The 23,479-nt window shown below is 43.2% G+C and overlaps 1 long non-coding RNA gene across 1 annotated transcript in view; it reads left to right on the forward strand.

Annotated features, from left to right (window-relative positions):
* The window catches only part of LOC308582733, a 38,341-nt gene extending 18,629 nt beyond the window's left edge, over positions 1 to 19,712 (forward strand). The window contains exon 3 of the long non-coding RNA XR_014005820.1: positions 19,487 to 19,712. This is a non-coding gene — a long non-coding RNA (uncharacterized lncRNA). The remainder of the gene's footprint in view (positions 1 to 19,486) is intronic.
* The last annotated feature ends 3,767 nt before the right edge of the window (positions 19,713 to 23,479 follow it).

Genomic DNA, 23,479 nt, shown 5'->3' on the forward strand with positions numbered 1-23,479 from the left:
AGAGCGTATTTGTCAGTGATCCTGGGAAGATAGGCGAACTAATACCAGTGTACTGTAAGAAGCAAAGATCACCAGTGCTGAATCAATGATTCTTCAACTTCATTGGACTGGTCATGTTGTGCAGATGCCTGATTATCGTCTTCCAAAACAACTACTCTATTCCGAACTTAAAAATGGAAAGCGTAATGCTGGTGGTCAACAAAAGAGGTTTAAAGACTATCCCAAGGCAATTTTTTTGTATAAACAGCAACAATTGGAAACACTCGCCTGCCAGTGCTCCAACTGGAGAACAGCCTTTACCAAAGGTGGCATGGGCTTTGAAGACACTTGAACTCAGGACGCAAGGGAGAAACGTGCTAAGAGGAAGGCACGCTTGGCAAATCCACACCGTGATCAACTTCTGCCCGGAAACCAATGTCCCCACTGTGGAAGAACGTGTGGATCCAGAATTGGCCTCCACAGTCACTTACGGACTCACTGTTAAGACCGTGTTTATGGAAGACAATCTTACTCGGCTACGAATGATCGCCAAAGAAAAAGAGAGCTATAGGATTCTGGAGAGTTCAAAGGAAAAAGCAGAGGAACAGCTAGATGTATTACCTGACTGAAAAAAATGTTCAGCTACCTCAGGAATTGCTTATTGGAGTTACTGAAGCCCAGGGCTAATGCACCTTCTTTGCATACAGAAACTTCTTTGTTTAGTCTCCAACTTCTCCAGGTAAAAGATGTAATTACCTGATTATGGGGAAGGCCTCAACCTGAAAGCCTGGAGAGCTGCTGCCCATCAGAGTAGTCCAGGAACAGGGAACCTTTTTCAGACCGAGGGCCACATTCTCCCCTGTGCAGTCTTCTGAGGGCTACATGCCAGTGGTGAATGGTGAACAGGGCCAAAGGTAAAAGCAGGCAGAGCAATGAATGCAATTGTTACCTTTCTGCTGTAGGCTAGTTTCTATCTATGCACACTTTTGTGTCCCTCATCCAGACAAGAGGCATTACTAGACTTCAAGGATGCATTGCAGGCAGACAAAACATTAATATTAATAATAATAATAATAATAATAATAATAATAATAATAATAATAATCAAAAGATCAGTTCAGTTCATCACCTTTGAGCAGACTTTTGCCTTGGCAGGAGGTATAAAAATTATTGTAAATAAGTGTTCAGATGCCCTGCACGCTCTGGTTTGAACCAAATCACTATATTTGTGATCGTCACCCCAGTATGATTCTTACAATTATTTAATAAGTCCAGGTACCCCGTCATAGGGAAGCTCAGAGGATAGTGACAAGAGAGAGGGCCTCGTCAGTTGTTGCTCCCCATCTGTGGAATGCTCTCCCCAATAGGTGCCTTCACTAACATCTTTTTGGCTCCAGGAAAAGACTTATCTTCTTTTCCTCAGGCCCTTGCTTTGTTATTAGTGAACTGCCAAACTGGCCATTACAGGGGTAGTTCCATTTTCATATTCATTTTTGTGGCATGATGTGTTAATATTAATGTATTAAATATGTTGTAAGCCGCTTGCAGACCTTCAGGTAACAAGTGACTAACAAGTATATTAAATTAATATATCCATTCCATGTTGTCATCCCCAATCCAAATGTAAACAACATCAGCAACAACCAAAAACCTGCTGTAGACAAAGTCCACACTGGAAGAAAGAAGGAAAGATTGGGAGAGGCAAAGATGGGCACACAGGGTGGAGATAGGGAAGGGGGAGAAGGAAAGAAAGAAAGAGAAAAGAGATTTTGCAAAATGTGTTTAGACGAAAAGAACTGAGTCCCCACATGAAAACTGCACACATAGGATACGCAGGCCTGCTCTTTCCAGCAGTTAGCAATATGAAGTGTTTCTGAAGAAGCAAGCAGGGAGGGGGTTGTGTGTCGGGAACTGAAGTGGACAATTATGGGATAAATGACGCCTGGCTGTGAAACGAACTTTGAGTGGAAAATAAAATTAGACTTTATTTGCTAAATATTTCTTGCAAAAAATTAATTTTTTTCGGGATTGTTCTGCTCCAGCCTTTGGCGTTTGATTTAAAATTCTGGTCTCACACAGCTGGTGACAAAGTGAGCCTTTGATTAATCAGCGAATTGGTCTAATCATCTATTGCTGGGAATAATAAATGAGAGCAGATGAAGTCCATACAAGATGCTTCTTGAACTAAGCATTTTCTGGGCATAAGCAGCACTTAAGAGAATCCAGGGGACAGCCTACCTTACCTGGGGGGGGGGCAGTTAATGACCGCTGAGTGTTGGTAGACTGCTTGGTTTACATTGCTCTCTCCTTAACTTGCTGGCATGGCATTTTTCTACCATCTGACTTACACCTAATCATTTATATTACTTTTGAGAGGAGTAAATAGTGGCAGGGCAACTATCATTTTGTCATTTTGGCAGACCTGGAGAAGGTGCTTGTCCTCCTCCAAATCACTTCAGATTAACATCTTAGCCAACTTCAAAGTCTCTTTCCCATGCACTGAGATGCTTCCATGCTACAGAGGAGGAGAGCAGGCAGGGAAAGCCCAGAGGACTATTGTGAAGATCATTTGCTCTTCTAAATATTTCCATGTCCCCACTAGAACATGGGTGGGAAAATATTTTAAGCCCTAGGGGCACATTCTCTTCCAGGCAACCTTCCAGAAGCAGACTTTGTGTTTTCAAATTTCTTTTCTTTCTCTTTTTTTGAATATTTTTGTATTAGTTTTCAATTACAGTCCAATAATAGCCTCATTACATCAATTTATAATACAATTATTAATACCAATCATTCAAGTATCAAATTATACAATTTAGTTTAAAGAGGCCACCTGCATGCTAGATTTGATGATTTGATGGTTTTCTTGATTTCTGTGTTCCAAAATCTGATTAGTTTCAATTACATTCCGGTCATAATAATGATCCCTTATACAACAACTGCAATATTAATAACTACTATTCGTGTTGACACATTAAATGAGTTATAAAATTTCAAGTGAGGAACTCAAGCTATATCCTTGTTCTTCCTGTGTGAGGCAAATATTATGCCTGTGGTGTTTCTTCCTGTCCTTCTAAGATGTTATGTCTTTCTTTCCCCCGATTTGCTGTTATCCATCATGCCTTGGGCGAAGCTGATATCCCATTGTTGTTCCAGAAATTTCTCCATAGCTCCATCCAGTGCTTTGTTGTTTTGCACTGAGAAATTTAATGACAGCTGCAAAAGTCACTCTGTCCCAGCAAATAAACTGTTGTCACCATTTTTTCTCTCGTCCTGGGAAGAAGAGCAGTCTGTTGAACTGCAGATGACCTTATGAGTTCCTTGGCAGCTCACAGACTCCTTTCATCCTTCCTTCCAGCTGATTATCCTTCCAATTAAATTAAATTCCAAGTTCTCTTAGCGTTATTCAGTTCACTTTGTAACATAATAAAGGATGGGGAAGAGTCAGTTCTAAGTAAACCTTTTGCAAAATAGAGCTTTGCTCCCTTTTCCCTATTTTTTTACACACACAGTTCCATTTGATGTTATACTCCATATTTATAATCCAATTTCGTCCACCCTCACTTGTACAAATATAATTTGAACTAACATTCAGAGGAGGGTTGCCAAATCATAAATGTAAAGAAGTAAACTTTAAATAAAGATACCACAAGCTCCCCTCCCCGCCCACGTCTTTTGCACCGAATGAAGTCTTATCTCAAATTCAAACCTTAAAGTCTTGCGGTTGGTTTGTTCCGCAGTTTGTGATCTCATCTCTTCTCGCGCATGCATGTCCTTTAGTCCAATTAAGCTCTAAATAACAGGAGAACCTCTGCTTCTTAATGATGGCATTGGAGGGTTTTCACCAGGTGAAGTGCTTTTGCACCCAGCACCTCCCTGCCCCACACATTGCATGCTGGAGTGAGAGCCAGGTACCAAGACACACTGCTTTCTCCCTGTCCCTGGGGGGGGGGGATTTGCAAGGATGATTTACCCTCAGTCATCCTAGTTTTTCCTTCACCTATGATCTCCAACCTGGGCTGCCTCCATTAAGGCAGAGCGGAACCAGAAGCCTTGTGTTTTTACATTTCATCAGTGTCCTTTGCGATGCCAAAATTCGGTGCTCCCCAGCTCTCACTTTTTGTTCTAGGTCATTCTTGTTGCGACTGCTGTGGTGCCCTCTTGGCTTGCCTTGCCAGTGTGGGCAAACCAGTCATGCTTCCCTAACTCTGCCTGTGCCACAAGAGCATCTGCTTGGCTTGCAGAAGGTCCCAGACTGAATCCTCAGCTAGGGCTGGGAAAGACCCCTGTCAAAAATCCTGGAGAACTGCTGCCAATCAGTGCACGCAATACTGAGCTAGATGGACCAACAGTTTGACTCCTTATAAGGCAGCTTCCTAGGCTACACTGAACCGAATAGTAATCCTCACCCAATGCCACCGACAGCAACGTTCTCATTGGCTTCTTGAAACCAGTAAGCTAGAATTTCACCATGAACATCTAAATTGCCTTTGACGTTTCTCTACTGAAAGATAGGGTGATGGATTCTTTGCAACCCCCTAAAATGAGCATGCTCGGAGGAAGCAGGTGCAATAAGCTTTTGCCCGTATAAATATGTGGACGCTAGCAGTAGAAATATAACACAAGCTGGTGTTATATATCAAATCCCTTTTTATTCAAGGAATTTCGTGTTTCCTGCGATGGGTCAAGCCTGTAAAAACAGAGACAGGAAATCAATAAGTAGAGCAAGAAATAAAATAAAAAGTATCCTTGGTTTCAGGCATGCTGTTTCCTCTCTTCATCACTGCTGTAACTAAGTGTCTTATGATTTGTACCAGCCTTCATGCTGCTGGGTCTCTCTATCTCTTCTGGGTGATCTTTCAGCCAAAGGAGTGTTAAAATACTGGATGAAATTTCACTGTCCTTCACTTCTGTTGGTATAGAATTGCTAGCTTGTTAAATAAGGTTTAATAGGTAGATTAGTCAACTACCGTTTCAGTTGATTAGCCAGTGAGAAACCCTAAAAAGCTTTGCAATTACCTAAGAGCACTGCAGGAGCACCACACTTCCTTTCCCAAGTTAACTTGTCCCCCCGTCAGTCAGTAGTGGGTTTTGTTTTTTTTCCTTTTCCTTCTGATGGAGGGAAGGTAACCAGGCCCTCTGGCTAAATTGACACAAGTAGTAATGGGGAGGAAGCAAGTAGAATAGTAGGCACAAAATTGCAGGCTCTGCTTACAGCAGCTGGATCAGAGCTGCCGTCGTAACCATGAAAATGAATGTAAGCTTTGAAAATTGAATGAAATACGAAACCTAGTGAGCAACTGGTTTCAATATCGCCAGTTAAATGAAATTTATAAAAAGGATTTAAAGAATGGATTTGCTGAGCAACGGTCATACTTTGAAATTAGTTTGCGTGAAAACGATGAGAAATTAATTTCCAAAATGTATAAACTGTTACTAGCATGGGAAACGAAGGATGAAATGGTTAAAACAACAATGACGGGCAAAAGATGTTGGACACAAGATAGATATTGCTGCCTGGGAAAAGCTTTGGGAAACAGATATGAGATTTACAGCACGTTACGGCTTGAAAGAAACTTATTATAAGATGATGTATAGATGGTATTTAACGCCAAAGAATGTATCAAACAAGTGTTGGTATTGAAAATGAATACCTTAGAATATGCAGAGATAGCACTGATAAGAGCCACAGATTCCAACTCCATACTCACCTTCAAGTCAAATGTTGCCAACTACCCACATCCATTTTGTGGAAATTCGGCATGTTGTTTTGCGTCAAGCACTCAGCAAGCATTACATGGTAGTGCCAAACAAAAGTAAACATGGACAACACAGCAATTCAGAAAAAGAATTGTGTTCTTGGGGAAACAGAAGTTCAGCACATGAATGGAAAGATCATGTGCAAATTTGCTTAGAGGACTGAGAACACAACTGCATCCTTTCCATAGAATGAAGGAGACTCACACTTGTAAAACGAACTTTGCCTCAAAACATTCAGTTCTCATTGTCCCTTGACAATCTGCTTCTATCCATGCTTTCCTTCACCATAAGGAGTGGGTTGGAAGTGTGTGAGAAATAGCATGTGGTTCCTGGCCTTGTTGCTCCGCTATCTGGGTCATGAACATATGAATAGTATTCTAATGTTGCAAGGCCTTTATTACTACCATTGATTTTTTTTTAACCCAATTTCATCATGGATTTAAATAGAGTTTTGCTTAAAATTCAATGGCACAATATGGTCCCCCGACATTAACACATCCGAATATTGACAGCAAATGAAAACACAGCCATTTTCCCTTCCAAAGCCCTTCCTCTTGAAACATTATAATGCACCCCCTGGGCTCCAGCTGTTTCATAATATGCAGCAAATGGAGTGAAAATGCTATTGGATACAGGTTGGCTATAAGAATACTTAAAAAAAAAAATCCTATATGAACAGTACCCAGCCTTTTAATCAAATAATTTCCTAATCGCTCACTGTGGCATCCCAATCAACTCATCTCCAGTTAAACTCGTCTCTCTCGCCCCAGCCCCCTCCTCCTTACCACTTTCGCTCCACACTTTACTTCAGAAAACGTTCGGCGCAGCCCATTAAGGAACGCTTTAATTCAAGAGAGCCTGGCTGATCAAGAAAAATTAAGCTCCTAATAACAGCAAAATCGAAAGAAATTTGGATAAAATGACTCTCCGCATCACAGATTTTGTTTACTAGTGGGTAATTAATTCTCCACATATGCTGGGAACATCTGTCGTGGTGACCTGCCATACTATCTGTGAAATGACTGCTGTGCAGCTCCTCCGCAGGCCATTAGCAACCATCGGAAAGAAGGCTTTCTCCTTCCTGCCCCCAGCCTGGGCAGTTTTTTACTTTTGTTCCAATCTGCCACAATGCAAGTTGCCCTCTACTCCTTCCTTCTGTCTTCTCGCTCAAAAGCCTATTAGGAAAAAACCCCACAGAAGGGGGGGCAGGGGAAGCAAGGTAGAGAAGAATGGGTTTAATTCCTAGGTAATCCTATCAAGCCGCTTCTCTCCTACCTTTCATTACCTCCAGCTGGTCACATGGGAACTCATGAGATACAGGGAAGAGCACATTAGGCAAAAGTATATCTGCCTCCTTCTCTTCCTATGGACAAATCCTAACATTCCCTATAATAAACCAAAGAGCCAAAGTGTAGGATATGATGATGAATTTGGGGGGGGGGGGTGGAAAAGAATGTCATCCTTGTTTTCAGCAAGGATGGGAAAGCACACTTAAGGTGGGCAGAATGGGGAATTGGGTTCATGTTGTTAACAATTGGCTTTTATGGAGATCTAGCAGCATGTGCAAAGCCTTTTATGTAAGTTACATCTCAGTGCTGAAGGCAGAGATGTATGTTTCCAAATTTTCTATTCCCACTGTTCAAATTCTGAATTCTGAATTTTGAATCCTGAACTCATGTTTGTAGTTTGAATATTACCCCTTTCGCTCTGCTTTCCAGATTTAAACGCTTATGATGTGTTACTATTTCTCCATTGTTTTATTTTTGCCAGGTTCCAGATACAAAACTTCACAAGCTCTCAGCTTTCAAATACTAATTACCGCTGCATTTTGTCTATTAAATGTTGTCAGATCCTAAGACTCATTGCTTGTTATCTACTCGCTCCTATAAGATAATAAAGTGCCACTTCAGGTCATGCTGTAAAACATTCCAAGACCAAAAAACAAAAGCCTTTCAGCTTAGTAGAACAATTGGAACCAATCCACATACACCAAAGGATGTTTGCCTTAACTTCTGTGCTGTGTAAACATGAACAGTTCTCCATATTGGGACCATCTTCAAAGGCAGCCCCAGGTGCAATGCATGGCAATAGTCTAACCTGGAAGTTACCAGAGTATAGACAACTAAAGCCAGACTGGACCCAGATGACATCAGAGCTGGGCTACCAGCTGAAGCTCACGGAAGGCCCTCCATGCCACCGAGGGCACTTGCAGCCCAGAACAGGGATCAGACCAGAGACAGGAAGTTCTTTCTCAGGTCTGCTCCAAAGCTGCGCCTCCTCAGCACCTACGATTGGCTACTGAGCCTTGCAAGTGATTCCCAGCTGTTAGTGCAACCAGAGGAGCACGAAGTGACCCCTCCTTTCATGCCAAGACCATGAGGACGGAGTGCATGCTTTCCATGGGCAAGGAGGCTGCAATTACCACTCCCCACGACTGCAGAGGGAAATGGGTACTCTTACTCAGCCATCAACAACTAGGGAAGTTATAGTCCAAGTCCAGAGCCAAATTAAATATTACATTAATCATGCAGTCTACGTAGGCTTGTTGCTTCAGGATGCAACCATATGGACACTTGAGAATAAACACCAGTGTACAGTGGTACCTCGGGTTACATACACTTCAGGTTACATACGCTTCAGCTTACAGACTCCGCTAACCCATAAACAGTACCTCGGGTTAAGAACTTTGCTTCAGGATGAGAACAGAAATCGTGCTCTGGCGGCACAGCAGCAGCAGGAGGCCCCATTAGCTAAAGTGGTGCTTCAGGTTAAGAACAGTTTCAGGTTAAGAATGGACCTCCGGAACGAATTAAGTACTTAACCCAAGGTACCACTGTATACTGTAAGACGTCATTCCGTGCACATAGGATTGCACTGGTTAATTGCGCATTACAGTGCTGGACTGCAACTTTAGCCTTTGGCTAACACTTTGCGAATTCACGGCTCCCTTCGCCTGAAATCAGCACTCAGGTGGCCAAGCTCCATTCAGATGCCATTGCATAATCAGGCGCTTAGAATTTCAAGCATTGTCTTCAAGGGCACGTAGAAAAAAAATTCTACAGAGAAGCAACTTTATTTATCCCCATAGGACTAGATTATGCCAGAATGAGGAGAGAACACCTGCATCTCCACTAGGACACCTGCTTATGCAATAAATGCCACTTCACTAGCACAGCCGCAGTCTGTCAATGAGGAAGGGAGGAAAAAGATGCAGACTGCTAAGAAAATTAGTCTGAAAGATCACAGCACAGGCAGCAGGGCTTTGACTCTGGCAAAGATATCACCTGCACTCTCGTTCCTACTGTTGAGAGGCATTGCGGTGCTTGCTATTTTAGTTTTTCTTTATTAAAAAAACACTATTATATTTAATTGATGCTTCTTTTTGTTCCTTTTTATTGTTGTCGTTGGTCCTTTTATGGCACATTTGTTTTGTCCTGAAACTCAAGATTAATGTGCAGGTTTTATTGCCACCATGAACAATTTGGCTGTTTCATTTGGTTTCGGCCCTGTTTAGTATCTTGATGCCAAATTTAAAGGACTTTGCCAGATCCTTTGGTAATATAAATTGGATTTCAGCTATGTCAAAACAGATCACATAGATTCACTTGGAGGGCATGCCTGGACCGTAGATTTTTGCACTATTTGATTCAGTGTTGTACATTGCTAAGTCACAGGGAAAGGAGTAGGTTTTTGTATTTAAAAAGGCATGACTTTTCCTCCTGCTTCAGAAATACTACTACTGCTAACAACAGCAACAAATCTATGCATTTTACATGCATGCCAATATGATTTGCAAACATATAGGAGCATCTAAAATAATTTTTAAAACAGCACAAAAATAACTAGATTGCTTTATTGCATTTTACTTAACCGTAACTTTTGTTGAAATATTATGCTATCAAAACTTCTACTTTATTGAAACAGTTATTTGGCCTACTGTGCTGATCTGTTTTGCTTTGTCTCTGTATTTTAATCTTAATGTTAATGTTTTTAACTGCCTGAAGTCTTTTTTAAAACAACAACAACAACAACAACTGCTCTTATCTGAAGTCTTGTTTCCCCCATAGTTGCAGCTTTAGATTCCAGCAGAAATCAAGAAGGGCTCAGTCTCTCTAGCTATCAGCTTCTAGCTCTTTCGTCTTTCTCACTACCAACCAGGTGAGGGTGGAGCCCATCCATTTGCCCTCTGGCACAGAGCAACTTCTTTTGTTGTTCTAATGATGATACCTAGGTCTATTAACTCTAGGGTTGCCATATTTCAAAAAGTGAAAATCCGGACAGAAAAGTTGTTGAGCTTCTGCTTTATTTTGGGAAAGTTGTTAAGCTATTTGGGAGGGGGGCTACAGTAATCTGAGTATGTTTGGGATATTCCGGACATATGTCAACCCTAATGAACTCACAACAAAACTTGCCTGATTAGTTCAACTATGGAATCCTCCTCTAGATTTTAACCTTTGCTGGATCCAGGATTCCAGGAATTAGAAGGGACATCATACAGACTGACCCCCACCACCAACAGACAACAATATGAAAACAGATATTAGCAGGCTCACTTGACACCCATGTTGGTGACCCCAGCAGAGATATTGTAAATCAATCAATCAATCCCAGCCTGTGTTTGCTGGTTCACAGTAGATATCTGTAACATCTCTTGAAAGTTTCCTGGATAAATGGAAATAATACAAAGGAAAATAAGTCTAAGTCAAGCACTCATCTCTTCCCATTGATCTCCAGGGGACTCGAAGCAACTTACAGGTGGCTGGATTGTGCCCCAGTTTATTTTTGAAATAATGGGTGGTTGTTCCATTACACTGAGGATTGGTATGCTTTTCTGTAAATTAATTCTGAAGGGTCAGCAGTATAATTCTCTTGTGAAATCAACTACAGCGATAGCTGCCTAGGTATACAGCATTAAAAGTAGTCAGAGAGAATGATACTAATGCCCTGGAGAGTTCTTCATAATTAGCTGTCATTTATACAGCTACTTTCTTCAGCACATACAAAATGTCCATAATTACAGTGTGCTACTAGTGGATCCGTCCTAGGAAGAGTGGGGTGGGGGAATGCATCACCAAAGAAGGGGATGAAATACAGCTCAGCATAGTGGGAAATACTGTGATCAGGTGACCTGCATACCTGCTAAGTCTGCAAGACAGGTGCTAATGGTCAGTGGGCAACCTCAGAACCCTGGCTCTTCCTTTTATAGTTATTTATCTTTAAACCAGGGACGCGGGTGGTGCAGTGGGTTAAACCACAGAGCCTAGGGCTTGTTGATCAGAAGGTTGTGGTTCGAATCCCCGCGACGGGGTGAGCTCCCGTTGTTTGGCCCCTGCTCCTGCCAACCTAGCAGTCAAAGCGCAAGTAGATAAATAGGTACCATTCCAGCAGGAAGGCAAACGGCGTTTCCGAGTGCTGCTCTGGTTCGCCAGAAGCGGCTTAGTCATGCTGGCCACATGACCCGGAAGCTGTCTGCGGACAAACGCCGGCTCCCTCGGCCTATAGAGCGAGATGAACGCGCAACTCCAGAGTCGGTCACAACTGGACCTAATAGTCAGGGGTCCCCTTTACCTTTACCTTTACCTATCTTTAACCCAGACTTGGCCTGGGTAGTCCTTCTGTCTTGGGCCAGAGCCTTGTGAAGTAGGATATATGTCACATGTCGGCCACCTTAGCAAGAGAAGTACTAAGCCCAGTCAACTGAATGAACCCAAATCCCATATGCGTGATAAATTAATTATCTGCATCAAGCTGTGTGGATTGTTGCTTCTTTAAGCAAAGTGAGGCAATTGTTTTCACATGTCTGGGATGGGAAAGCTGTGGCTCTCCAGATGTTGTTTGACTACAACGTCCATCATCCCTGATTGCTGGACTTTGTTGGCTGAAGCCAACTGGAGTTGGAGCCTAACATCGTCCAGAGGGCCACAGGCTCCCCATCCTTGGCATACAGTAGGATAAAAAGAATGTGGCAAAAAGAGAAAGTCATGCTGGTTTAATTGATTTATCATTTTTGATTCCATTCCCTGTTTCCTCTTTGGTATCAAAGGCTGTTGTGTTGACCTCCCAGTGTAAGAAGTACCGTATTTTTCGCTCTATAACACGCAGATTTTTTCTCCTAAAAAGGAAGGGGAAATGTCTGTGCGTGTTATGCAGCGAATGTGTGGTCCCTGGAGCCGAAAAATGAGGCAAAAATCAAACCGCGCTTCAGGGAGAAGGGAGCTCCGTGAGAGAGGAAGCTGTGGCTTTCCTGCATTCTGCCTCAGGGTCTTACTGCCCACCCTCTCTGTTCCGTTACTGTGTTTGCTCAAACGGAACAAAGAGCAGGGAAAGCCCCTCCCCTCCAGGCAAGAAGAGAGGAAAAGCAGAGCGTCCTTTGTTCTATCCTCTCCCTGCTCCGGAGGGAACAATGTTTGTGAAGGGAAGAGAGATTACAGGTTTGACTTCCTGCTTTTTGTTTTTGGAGACACACAGCATTCAAATATGCTTTCTTCCATTTAAAAGGATGAAATCCTTAAACAGTGTTTTGCCTGTAAATTCATGCGATCTGGAAGATTACAGTGTCTGTACCTCTTAAGGGATGGCAAAGCTTAGGTTTCGCTGCTAAATAGTTCTTAATGCAGTTAAAATGCTTTCTTCTGTCATGCTGGTGGGAGGGGGAGAGAGAGAGAGAGAGAGAGAGAGAGAGAGAGAGAGAGAGAGAGAGAGAGATACGGCTGGCTTGGGTGGGGGGAAACTTTTGCCTTCCTTTCCTCACGTTATAGCCCTCTCCTGCATTCTTAGCCTTCTGTGTTTTTCCTTCCCTCCCCACTTAAAATGTGGTTACAAAGCATGGATCCACATGGATCCTCAGGATCTTTGCATTGGGTCACCCCAAATTCACCATCAGAGCACACAACATGTCCATGGCTACAGCCTGCCCCCCCAAAATCACACACCCATTGTTGCCTGGGGCTGCAATGGTGCAAAAACGTGGTTACAAAGCATGGATCCTCAGGATCTTTGCATTGGGTCAGCCAAAATTCACCATCAGAGCACATAGCATGTCCATGGCTACAGCCTATCCCCCCCCCCCAAAAATCACGCACCCACTGTTGCCTGGGGCTGCAATGGTGCAAAAACGTGGTTACAGAGCATGGATCCACATGGATCCTCAGGATCTTTGCATTGGGTCAGCCAAAATTCACCATCAGAGCACATAGCATGTCCATGGCTACAGCCTGTCCCCCCCAAAAAAAATCACGCACCCACTGTTGCCTGGGGCTGCAATGGTGCAAAAACGTGGTTAAAAAGTATGGGTCCACATGGATCCTCAGGATCTTTGCATTGGGTCAGCCAAAATTCACCATCAGAGCACATAGCATGTCCATGGCTACAGCCTGCCCCCCCCCAAAAAATCACGCACCCACTGTTGCCTGGGGCTGCAATGGTGCAAAAACGTGGTTACAAAGCATGGATCCACAGGGATTCTCAGGATTTTTGCATTGGGTCACCCCAAATTCACCATCAGATCACATGTCTGGCCACAGCATGAAGCACAAAAATGATACGCCCACTGTTTCATTCAGAATATTTTTCCCTTGTTTTCCTCCTCTAAAAACGATGTGCGTGTTATGGTCAGGTGCGTGTTATAGAGCGAAAAATACGGTAGTAGAAAACAGGTAGAAAGGCTGGGCTGAGCCAGGACTTTGCATTGGAATGCAAAATATGAGTATAGGAAGCTGTCTTATGCCTAGTCAGACCACTGGTCCATCTCAGTATTGTTGATGTACAGACTAGCATTTGCACCCATGCTAAGGAGGCTAGCTTAAGGAGGCAGGGCAGGGCGCATGGCACACACAGCTCTGCCCTCCATCACCTCGCTGTCACTCCCTAGCCTCTGCCGCTGGAGGTACTTGCCTCACTCTGCCCAGTGATAGGGCCGTGCTTGGCTACTGCTGCATATGCTTGCAGGGGAGCACCTAGTATGTACCTACAGTATCACCTTGGCTCTCAGAGACTGTTCTGAAATCTAGAGACTTCCAGGTTGGTGCCTCCGGCAATGGCGGATTTCCTCTGACCGGGAGGAATCTGCTCCGTGGAAATTTGGGTCTGGCCGCCACGGCGAAGGTGGAGACCCGTATAAATCACAGGCGGGAGAAGCCTGTGAACGTGGGATTCGGTGGGCACCCTTTGCGCCTCCCCTACTCGCGGGGAAACCCGGTTTTGGGGATCCGGAGCGACATGGGGCGAGCGGCGCGGTGCTTCGAATCGTCTGCTTCTTCCACGGAGCGAAGCCGGATAGCTGTTGCCGGAGAGCATTGACTTTTTCCTGTGGACAATTTGACTCCAAAGTAATTACCCATGAGTAGAGCTGAGACGGGAGAATCGGATTTTAAAAGTTTAATTTGGCATCGAAACGGGGAGGTTCAAAACAGGAAGTCCGCCTTCCCTACTTGTAAACAGACTGAGGCAAGGAGGCTGTAGGCTGAAGTCTTGGAAAGTCTTTTGTAAAAGCCTAAATTTCCATCGGTAAAGAGCATAAAACCCCCCTTGGAGGCAGGAGAAGAGGGGGGGGGAGTTGTGGACTGAGTATGCCTGCAGGAGAGAGTGAAGGGAGTTAAAATAAAGCCGCTCTGACCCTGGAAATGGGCTGCCAGTAGGACTGACGTTTTGGAATGTTCATTGACAGCACTTAAAACGTTCCTTGACAGCTAGCAAAGGAAGAGAAATACATTGTTTCTATTGTCTCCGGCTGCTTCTATAAAGGAGTAAAAAGTAACTGAAATCTGAAATTAACTTTGGATTGTATGAGTTGTTTTTAAAGGGGACATTGTTTCCCTCTAGTGGAAATCTCTGAAATTGGTTACTTTATAAGAGCTGGGCTAGGGGGACTTCCAGCTGCAAGATAAGAACTGTGAGACTCTGAGATTGACCTTGAATTTCTCAAGTGTTATGGTAAATGGAAAGGAAAAAAACAGGTGAAATGTCAGCAGAAGAGGCCTTAGTGGTTGCATTAGCGAAAATAAACGATTCGTTGGAACAGCTTCACAGGAAAATAGACAACCTGGGACAAAAGGTGAACACCAACACAGAAACCATTCAGAGATCGATACAGGAATTTACTTCGACACGGCAAACTGCGGATGAAGTCAGGGAGAAAACCCTTGCTGCTGAATGTAAAACAATACAACTGGAGTGTGAAAGAGCCCCATCCATTCAAAGGCAATTCGATGTGACATCTGTTATGATGGAACTTAAAGAAAAACAGAAGAATTTGAGGACCAGAGCCCTACCTGAATTGGGAAAGGAAAGCCTGACAGAGCTTCAGGAGGAGACTGGACTAACATCGGTTGAGAAAGAGAGGCTTTTGGGGGCCAGTATGACACCAAAAATGTGAATTTATTTAAGGGCAACTGTGAAGGACATTGGATTGAAGAGAAGGGGGATTGGGAAATATGGACAAATCTGAAGTTGCTATTGTTGGGCCGAGTCGTGGTGGGGATGAGGGTTGCTGTGATGCCGGGAATGTTGCTTTTGTTTCAAATAGTGCAAGTTTTGGATGGGATGGATTGTATCAGGAGGTGGCAGAGGGATGTTTTTGGAGTTGTTTGGCAGGGCAGGAAGCCTCGAGTAAAACTTAAGATATTGACGGATGCTAAAGAAGGAGGTGAACCTGCCCTGCCAGACCCCTAAACTCTGTTGTGAACCATCTGCTCTTTGCTGGCTGAGAGAATGGTTGTCTCCTGGAAGCACAGAAGTGTTGGATAATGGCAGATGAAGTTGATGGACTAGATAGAATTGGCGGAAAAGACTGGCAAGATCCGAGACCAGGGAGAAGAGTCGGTGGAAGAAGACTGGGAAAAGTTTAAAGATTATTTATAGAAATATTGTAAAATTAATGAATGTTAGAAGAACGTTGGAATGAAGTTATATGGCTTCAGTAGAAATGTTATAAGGAATTAAGTATAAATAGATTAATAGAGTATTAAAGGGAAATAAGGTTAAAATGTGTTAAGATAATTATAGGATAGAAAACAGGGGAAGATGGATAGGAATTGAAATTAAGTATAAATAGATTAATTGAGCTTTAAAGGGGAAAATATGGTTAGAATGTGTTAAGATAATTATAGGATAGAAAACAGAGGAAGATGGAAAGGAATTGCTGAAACAATTAACAGAAGTGGAATACAAAAAGGGAGGTGTGAGGAGGTCGAGGAAATAAGGGAAAGAAAGATAAGATGTTGAAATTGAAATTTTAAATGGTTTTTGTTTTGTTTTGTTTTGTTTGTTTCTTTTATTATGTTTGTTTTTTATTATGTATTGTATTGTATTGTATGTTTTTTCTTTTTTGGCTTTTTTGTAGTGTGTTTAATTTGTTGGAAATTTAATAAATATATATATATATATATTTTAAAGAGACTGTTCTGAAATCTAGTGAGCAATCTCTACCATCAACAACTGCATCCGGCTAAGGATCCGGAATCAAGTGAATGGGGCACTCTTTTGTTGTTCTTCACTTTCATTTGTGTGTGTGTGCGTGCGCATGTGTTATATACACCAAAAGTCTAAGCAGATACCATTACCATGATAAATCACTTTTTAATCAGTAATAATTTTGCACTAAGTGCTGTGTAAATGCCCTTTGTTTCACTACTTAAACTGTCAACCGGACTAACAATGGGACTTCCAGAGCAGTGCCTGTCATTAGGAGTAGGAAGTAGGAAGGGAAGAGAGAAATCAATACAATTTTTAATTAAGGGTGCCTCATGACTAGAGCTCTTAAACAAGGAATTCTCCTTGTCAGAACATCTCGCCTTTAAACCCTGTTTCATATTCTGTCAGCTCAGAAGTTAACGGGCAAGGAAATGGAAGGGATTTACAATGGGCTCCTTTTCTGAAACAGGAAAGGATGGGCACGTGAGGGGAGATTCTAGATCAGGGGTGGTGGGGAACCTCTTCTCTGTCAGGAGCTGTGTTCTCTTGGGAGTAATCTGTCAGGGACACAACCTTGTGACCACAAGACTGCATTTGGCCCCATCTGCACTGTGCATTCAAAGCTCTATTATACCACTTTAAACAGTTATGGCATTCCACAAAGTATCCTAAGAACTTGTTCAGAGTGCTCAGAGCTTTTAATAGACCCCATAAAGGTAAAGGGACCCCTGACCATTAGGTCCAGTCGTGACCGACTCTGGGGTTGTGGCGCTCATCTCGCTTTATTAGCCAAGGGAGCCGGCGTACAGCTTCCGGGTCATGTAGCCAGCATGACTAAGCCGCTTCTGGCGAACCAGAGCAGAGCACGGAAACGCCATTTACCTTCCCGCCAAAATGGTACCTATTTATCTACTTGCACTTTGACGTGCTTTCAAACTGCTAGGTTAGCAGGAGCAGGGACTGAGCAATGGGAGCTCACCCCGCCGCGGGGATTCGAACCAGAGTTACAATTCCCAGGATGGTTTAACAATCAGTACTTCTTCCCAGGGCATTCTGGAAATTGTAACTCTGTGAGGGGAAATAGGGGTCTCCTGACAATTCTCAACATCTTTAACAAATTACAAATTCTCAGGATTTTTTGGTGGAAGCCATTACTTTTAAAGTAATATCCTTTTGCTTAAAATGTACAGATGGAGCCTTTCTTTCTTTCTTTCTTTCTTTCTTTCTTTCTTTCTTTCTTTCTTTCTTTCTTTCTTTCGCCACCTTCTCTCTCCCCCCATTTCTGCCAGCCCCCTACCTCCCTATTCCTCTTCCTACCTGCCCAATAGGCCTCTGGGGGAAGAGGGGTGGGGACCACTCTTTTGACTTTCATCTCTGTTTTCCTCCCTATCACTCTTCTCTCCCTTTGAGTTTCCCTGATACTCACCTTAAATTCGGCCACAAGAATGCATCTGTCAGGCAGCAGGTTCAAAACCCCTGAATGTAGAGGAAGGAATCCAGCACTCAGGCATCCCTCTCAGCTCAAGTGGGTTTATCAGACACAGCATAAAATCTGCAGATATTGATGTCCCTTGAAATTACTAGAGAGATCTCGCCCTTTAAAGGCTTTTTGAAATGATTTGATAGACTGTAAAACAGACGTTCTTGTCAGTAATATTTTACAATATAGATTTTTGTGTGTGTCGGTGGAGAAGAGGGAAAAAATGGTTCCTTATTCTTCTTGAATTATTTGTGCTATTGACTGCCTTGAGCTGTCTTGTCTTTGTTTTGTTGTTCTGCTTCCTCCTCAGCGATTTCATCTCCCTCCTTTTTAAGGGTTTCTGAGGCTGGATTGGTTTTTATCCTATCTAAGAGAACTTGCTGGTTAAATTCCCTGCACCCTCCCACATAGCAATCAATGAAGTCAAACAAACTGACGATTAATATGAACAAGATAGACATGTTCTCGTTCAGTAGAAAGGCAGATCTTTGGATGGGGTGCAAATGGTTTAGGATATATGCCTCAATTTAGGCCTGCAATTTGAACCCCAGGGTTTGGCAGTGGCCAGGAGTGTTTTTGCATAGCTAAGGACAGTACACAAACTACACCTGTCCCTACCAGATCTGGCCACAATGACATGCTTTAGTTTATAACTTCTTTGGACTACTACAACATGCTTTGCATGGGGCTGCCTTTGAAGATTGTTTACAAACTCCAGTTGCTTCAGAATGCTGCAACCAGGCAATTGACTGAAGCCAGCATGTGACTCCCAGGTTATCGCAGCTTCGCTGCCTGCCTGTCAGTTTTCAGGCATGATTCTAAGTGTTGGCTATTCTAATTAAGATTTGAAATATGCTATTCTCTCATATGAACCGGCCAGTGTGTTTTAAGACCCATCAGAGAGGCTCTTCTGTCTGTCCCACCAATATCTGAAGCACCATTGGCAAAGAACTTGAGAGATGGCATTTTTTGTTTCTTCTGCTAGGCTTTGGAACTGCTGCCTGACCCTCTCTCTCCCTGGCGATCTTCCATAGGCATTTTTATTGAGATAGAACTTCGGCCTCATATGATATGTTTGGAAATGCCTCATAGGAAGAGATTCATAAATGAAATCATCATCACAATCTGATTGATTGTGGCCATTCCTTTTTAAAGGAAAGCTTTTTTAAAAGTCTTATTAATGTATTTTACCTCATCTGTTCTTTGGGGGGTTTTGGGGGGGGTTGCGTTTGTATTTTATTGCAGCTAGCCACTTTGAGCAGCATGTGGTGGAAAGGCTATACAGTTACCAAATAGCCAAAAACTAAATAACAACCTCACAAGGTGGCATTTTTCCACACAAAGCTTGTCGCGTTTTTCCCATGAGTAGTCACTTCTCATACTAGACATGGGATACTACTGTCATTTATTTATTGAATTGGATTTGCTCTGACTATGGTATGGATCCCAGCTAGAAGCATCAGAGCACCATGTCTACTAAGCCAATGGGTTATAAATTTAGATTATTTTTGTAATCTAGTCAGAATTAAGTCCCACTATTATTTGCTCACGGGTTTCCAGCTGTACTCTGTAGTACAAACCATTGTGTATTGTGGGCCATGTGTCTTTCTCTTCTTGGTAAGACCAGTACCACAGCTAACAAGATAGGCCTGTTTCCTTTTGGGGCAGGAGATAATTTTTTATTTAATTGAAAACCAGGAGAGGTAATTGTAACTTACACACCTACAAAAATGCACAATGAGTTAATAAAGTTGTGTGGCCAAATTTTGAGGGAATGTATTGCTGTGAAGGCTAACACCTCCATGAGATTCTCAGTTTGAGCAGATGAAGCAGTAACGTTTTTTCCTTTCTTTCTTACAGACCCTCTTTCTAAAATAATGGCTTATCCCAAACCTGTTTGTTAGCAATGGTGGATGTGGCCTCCATCTGCATGAATTATCCCCACCTCCACACCTCACTACCAATAAGACAATGAAAAGCGGCGTTCCAGGAAGATTTTGCCTTTTGATCTCCTTTCTGATCTAATGTAATTGTCCACTGGCAGAAGCGCTGTGAGGTGCAGAATAAAGTAATGAAGCTAATCTGATTTCTCCCCCTGCAAACCCAGGATCTATGTGCCCTTTTTGTATTAGGTTCCTAATGAGATTCCCTGGCCTGCATTCCAGCAGCCAGTGCTGAGAGCGTAGGGAGGGCTTCCGCTTCTCACACAGGGGACCTGCCTCCATTTACATTCCACCCTTAATGGATGCAAACCTGCCTGCCCTTGAGTGACAAGGGACCATCCCTCTCTCCCTCCCCAAAAGACAGCCTCGGGTGGGAGAAAACATCCCGTGCTTGTGGGAACTGCAAAGCAAAACTGGACATGGCAAAGCTGAGATACCGCAGAAGGGAAATGCCACTGTCCCTGGATTCATCAGAGGGAGCAACATCACCAAGACTTCTTCCCTCAGCACCAGAGGAAGAGTCAAGGCTTCCTCTGCTTGTCTGCCATTGGGCTCCTCCCTTTCCCATTTGTGGCTGAAGGCACCAAGGGTGAACAACAGAAAATGCTCTCTGGGTTCCTATGGACTTCCTCTGCAGGAGTCTTGCACAAAATTGTAACCCACCAAGTTAACTACAGCCTTGTGATCTGCTGGTCCTAGGGAGACGGCTAAAGCAATAGGTTTATTGAGCTTGTGGTGAGATATCATATGAGGCTTGACTGCTGAAGACTTGCAGCTGGCTTGATGTATCACACATTGTTCAATCCTACTCATCTGTGAGTTGATTGTTACCAAAAGAAGGATGTTGCGCTGTGACTCAGGAAGGCTCTTTTATGCATTTTCTTCTTGTAAAAGGAAATCTGCCCCCTTAGGACCTTCCCAGAAATTCACCATCGGGGTTCAAAGGGGGAAGTAATGACTTTAAAGTACAGTGTTTTTTGTTTGTTTCTTTGAAAAAGGCTGTGTACACACTCCCATTTCCTCGGCATCCAGTGTTCTCCCATCACTGGTTTGGGGAGTAGGATACAAATGACATTAGCCACAGCCCATATCCGGTACCTCTCCTGTTGTTTCTTATGAAATACTGCATTTTTATGCATTTCCCTCCAAACCAGCTTCTATCCAAATTGAGATAAAGAACTGCTTTTTAAGCCGCTAATGTGTACACAGCCAAAGCCCCCGCAGAGCTGAAAAGATACAAACAAGGGCTGAAGGGAATCATTTGGAATTGTATTTAACTAAGGTCTCCAGGAGCTATTTAACAGCCTCAGCTGTGTTCTCTGTGGACAGAGGCCTGCACCACAGAAGCACCATACATAATTCACTACAAGAGAGCCCCAGAACTAAGCAAAGAGGCTAAATTACCGATCAGTTGAAGAAAAAGTGTTCCCTTCAGGTCAAGGTTGAAATCGTTGGTAAACCAGCATGAAAGAGATCACGTCAGACTCTGTGTAGGTACCCTAGTTCTGTCTGGTCTGTGTGGCTTAATTACAAATGTCCATATATATCTATCTATCCATCTCCACGTTATTTACAAGTCATATTTACTCTCCAGTGAAGCTGACTGATGTCTATGCAAGGTGGATGATGGGAAGGGCATCAGTGTTTATAAAGCCACCATTGATTCTGTCACGAAAGGCCAAACAATGCCAGCCCAATAACGGCCTTGTATTCTGTTCGCGGGGCTGTCCTGTCAGAGGTGCGAGGCACTACAACTTAGCCTGAATACAAAAAACATCTCATTACTTCGCAGGACAGGCAACGCTGCTAGTTATCGGCAGCAAGTGTGTGACTTCAGGAGTACAGTTCATAGGGAGTAGATGCCATCTGGCTGTCATTAAGTGGCTGATTGGGCCTTCCTGTGATTGACTGGTGATTGATTGACAGGTATTCAAGAAAGGGAAGCGATGGGTGCTATGAGTCAGCTGCACGCGGGAGCCTTTTGTTTCAATCATGCTGCATGTATTGTTTCAGTCTTATATATAGGGAGCATTTTTCCGTGGGGGTTTTCCCCCAGTCTCTTCCTTTTTATTTTTTGCTCCTAGTGCATCAAGGCCTCTGTTCGAAGTACGCTGGAGGTAAGATGAGAGATGGGATGGGATTGAGAGAAATGCAGTGAGGGAAAAGGAAATTAAAAAGAAGAGTTATGGCTTGAATTTAAGTGCTAGTATATACTGACGTATCACTGACAAACAGCTCTCCCAGATCATGGTTCTGGGGGGGGAAAGGAACGGGATGGGAGAAGGTACCCCAATACGATTATAGCTAGGCCCATGACACAAATTTGCATATGCCAATCAATATGCATAGATGCCTCTGGGCAAATTAAGGTGCAATGTACCTAGTCGCTTTGTAAACAAAAAATAACAACAGTTTTTAAAAAGTAAAGGAAAAGAACAGGAAAGCTCAAGCCCAGCACAAAGACCTGGGCCACCTACCCCCTACCCCAAAAACACCCGACTTCTCCAATTATAGCGAAGGAACAGCCAAGAGAAAATATGGTAATCAAACCGACAGGGACACTAAAGAAAGAAAATGCTCAATGTATTAAAATATATTCTTGATTTTTATTTTATTTTATTTTATTTGTAAAGGAGGAAAGATCTGAATCTGCTAAAGACCCAATGGCTGGTGTCTGTATTGTTCTGCAGTTTTATACATCAGGAGTCAATATGACTACTGCATCTTGGGGGTGGGGAAGGAGGGGGGGGAGAGATTTTTTTAAAAAAATAAAAAGATGGTCTCCAAGCAGTTTATGAAGTGATAGATCATATATAAATAGGTTGTTTGCTCTCAGTACAGATGCCATCATTGCTAACTACTTTCAGGCTCTTTGAGAGCTAAATAATTTCGTAATGCATCATTGAACATTTAGTTGCTTGGATAGCAGATGGTTTCAGGGGTCCATCTGCTCACAGCAATGTTCTCAACAAGCCCCCTTCACCTTCACCAAAAGGTTCGAAAACGTCGGAATATTCATTCTTCACCACAGGTGCCTTTTTTTTTGGAGACTGCCATGTGCACAGAGTTGGTAGCGGACTTTTATTCAGGCAAAGGTGGCTAGATCCAGTGCGTTTAGTATGTGTTGACTCGAAACATGCACACACACACACGGTTTGCAATGTGTTTTATTATCTGTTTGAGAGAAGGGGGGAGCAATGTGAAGTGGGCTTAGGATTAGGGTGTTAAGGCTGCAGATGGAAGTAAATGTTACAGAGAAACAGGAGTGCTGTTGAAACACCTTCCTTGTCTCTACACCTCCTGGTAATCTATAGGACAAGAGTAGGGAACTGTGACCCCCCCCCAATGTTACTGGATTACAATTCCCACTATCCTTAACCACTGGTCATTCTGGCTGAGAGTACAGGAAGCTGTGTCAGACTAGCTCAGTACTGTTTCCATCAATTCAGCTCACCAGGCTGACCCCCATTTGACCCCTAGTTCATTTTGGCCAAGCAGCACTCACCTGCCCTGCACCTAACATCATATAAGACATCAGATAAAGACCTGGTTTAGCTGAAAAGGCCTCACAAACACTTCAGATCAGCAGGTCAGCATTTCCTGCAAAGCTCTCTGCAGGACCAAACTATTAGAAGCTCCTTACAAAGCACAAGACCTGGCCATTAGCTGATGGCCTGGTCTTGTGCAGCATTTCCCGGTGGGCTCTGCGCAAGGGCTCTGCAATCAGGTGGTTGTTGGGTCCTGTGAAAATTGATTGCAGGGTGCAGCTTTGTCCTCTTGGTCTGTTTTCAATCCATGTGGGCAAAAAAAGAGAGAATTTCATGATGTTGTTGTGATATTAAGTGATTTGAGCTGCTCACCTGTCATGGACTGGCTGGATGCAGAGAAGTGGTGCAAGGCACCAGTTGGG

This window comes from Podarcis bocagei (genome assembly GCF_964188305.1).
Source record: "Podarcis bocagei genome assembly, chromosome: 3".
In the NCBI taxonomy this organism is placed as follows: domain Eukaryota; kingdom Metazoa; phylum Chordata; class Lepidosauria; order Squamata; family Lacertidae; genus Podarcis; species Podarcis bocagei.